Source organism: Capsicum annuum, chromosome 11 (genome assembly GCF_002878395.1).
Source record: "Capsicum annuum cultivar UCD-10X-F1 chromosome 11, UCD10Xv1.1, whole genome shotgun sequence".
Taxonomy (NCBI): domain Eukaryota; kingdom Viridiplantae; phylum Streptophyta; class Magnoliopsida; order Solanales; family Solanaceae; genus Capsicum; species Capsicum annuum.
Genome location: NC_061121.1, coordinates 39,060,815 through 39,063,803, shown reverse-complemented (window position 1 = coordinate 39,063,803; position 2,989 = coordinate 39,060,815).

Genomic DNA, 2,989 nt, shown 5'->3' with positions numbered 1-2,989 from the left:
AAAATGAGTATCGATCTAAATTTCACCATTCAAGGTATGTGGGGTTTTTCAACAAGAACTCTCTTTTATTTTTGTGCCTAAAAGTAATTTTCTTTACAAAGGCATGATTTTTATTTGATTTTTTACGAATTTGAAGCATGAACCCATATCTTATGATGATTATTATGAAATCTTGATGTTTATGATTTTGAAAGATGAATTTACATGTGTAGAGATATAAAGCATGAATCTTGAATGATATTTATCATGATTTTGATATTTGGGTCGCGAATCCCCATTAGAAATTGTATTTTTTTGAGAAAGTGTGTGTTATAAGTACGTTGATGTTGAATATTTGAGATATTTTGAATGATTTGACCTTTTCCTCTTAATGGAGTTTGTTTGGAATAGAGTATGAAAGAAATCCACATGGTTGATTTTGATAGATAGGAAGAATGATGGCTCCTGATGTATAGTTATATATTACTAAAATTGTTTTGTTGTGGATTGTCTTTGAAATGATCTGAGCTAAGTCCGGAAGAAATCTTTAGCACCGAGTGGGAGGTATAAAGTGACCAAACTTTCCTAGAACTACGTGCCCCCGTAGGAGTGAACCTGAGGCTGATTTATATAGTGATCACCAGTTTGTGTGGATTTGATATTGATACTCCTCCTCCGATGGAAAGGATAGGATGGCTCTCCCCAACGTGGGTTGTACGTTGGACTCTATGTAGCTCACATGGTTTATGTCGGTTATAGGATCTCCCGGTGTGTGTGTGTGTTTCCTTATGTATATGGTGAATGGTAAAGTGATTTGAAAGTGGAATTGTGAAAGTTATTCTTTCAAAAGATTTGAATGATATTTACATTATGAGAATTGATATTCTTGATGAAATGAAAGTGATTGACGAATTATATGATGATTCACATATGTTATTGTACTTATTTCATCCTCTCATGATTATGATGATTTTCTTCGGGCTATGTGAGTCTTTCATACATCCTGCATATTTTTATAAATATTATTTATGATGATGATGTTTATACAACTGGATACACCCCTATATACTCAGTTCCTTTCCATGGAACTGACCCATATCTTCGGATGTGGGCTATATTTCTTGGAATATAGGTTTAGGTACTCAGTTCTAGGTTCAACAGTGATTATTCGGGCATGCTATTCTACATCCTCTATTGTGGTGAGTCCTCATGTTCCGAGGACGTGATGACTGATATTGGTTTCACGGAATTGGTTATATTTGATAACTGAGTATGAGTAATTTGGGGCATATCTCAATGGCTCGCTGGTTTTATTGATTTTCTTAGAGGCTTGTAAGACTAGTATAGATGTTGGGAGTTGACTAGTAAGTCGTATTTTGTTATCTTTCTGAAATTCTTTTATTCTTGGATGTTAATTACTCTATTGATATTTGAGGGTTATTTATGAAAACCCTATTGATTTGTATTGAACTAAATAAAAATGGCTCAAAGGGTTAGCTTGGGGCTACTCGTATCCTCAAGCACCGTGTGACGCTCGGGACCCATTTTTTGAGGCGTTAAAAACTTGGTATCAGAGCCTAAGCTTTTAAGGTATCCTAAGGAGTCTGACAAGATGCATTAAGTAGATTCTTGATCATCGGTGTATAGCGTGCCACATCTATGAGCAAGAGGCTACAAGACGTTTTAGGAAAAAGTGTGATTCTTTCTTTCAGAAGTCTATCGTGCTTAAAGTGTCTCTCTCTGCTATTCATTCGTGTTCTCCTCTTTAAGAAATATGCCTCCACATTGAGCAAGAAGAAATAATGATGGTCAGCAACCTCAACCCGCTGACCTATTGAATGAAAATGTGTCTCATGCTGAATTTTAGGCAGCTTTTTAGGCGCTGGCCCAAGCTATTACTGAAAATGCTCAGGCCAACCCATCCCCGGCTCCACAGTAGCAAGGAGGTGATTCAGCTGCTTTCAGGATCCCTGACTTCATGCGAATGAATCTGCCAAAATTCTATGGGTCCAAGTCTGATGAGGATCCACGGTTGTTTTTAGAGGAGATGCGAAAGATTACTCAGGTGATGCATGTATTTGAGGAACATAGTATGGAGTTGGATGCATATAGGTTGAAAGAACTTTCTTATGACTGGGTTGTTGCTTAGAGAAAAGGTATAGGTAAGGGAGCTATCCCTACAACTTGACAAGAGTTCCAGGATGCATTCCTGGATAAGTTTTTCCCATTGGAGATGAGGGAGGTGAAGGTGGAAGAGTTTATTAACTTGTGACAGGGCTCTATATCTATTAGGGAGTACTTCCTAAAGTTCAATCAGTTGTCCAAGTATGCTCCTGACTTAGTGGCTGATAATCGGGCTAGTATGAGTAAGTTTGTGACTGGAGTGTCTAGTTATATGGTTAAGGAGTGTAGGTCTGCTATGCTGAATAGTGAGATGAATCTTTTTAGGCTGATGCTTATGCCTAATATATTGAGGCAGACAAGATTAAGGAGAGAGATAGAATGAGAGGGAATAAGAGAGCTAGGTTCGAGCAGCATGGACAGGGTCAGACTAGAATGCAGGGAGGGAGTTGCCCTCAATATCAGGATCATTTGTCTATGCCAGCACCGTCATCTTTTAGTGCTCCCTTGCTTAGAGGTAGGCAGGAGCAAGGTAGTAGTAGGTCATTTGCATCCAGGTCCTAGTACAGTGCTGGCAGTAAGCCAAATCGTCCCCTATGTCCTAAGTGTGGTAGGGCTTATTCGGGTGAGTGTTGGGGTGAGAAGAGGGGTTATTTCTGGTATGGTGACATGGGTCACAGAGTTAGAGATTGTCCATAGGATGGATAAGGGCATCATGACTATCGCCTTCAGACCTAGACTCAGACTGTTAGTGCTCCAGTTCTAGTGACTCACCCAGCCCCAACTCAGGGCGCCTCTTTTAGCAATGCTGAGATTCTATGCTTTACCATCCTGCCAGGAATAGGAGGACTCTCCCAATGTTGTTACTAGTATGCTTCGTATATTTCAG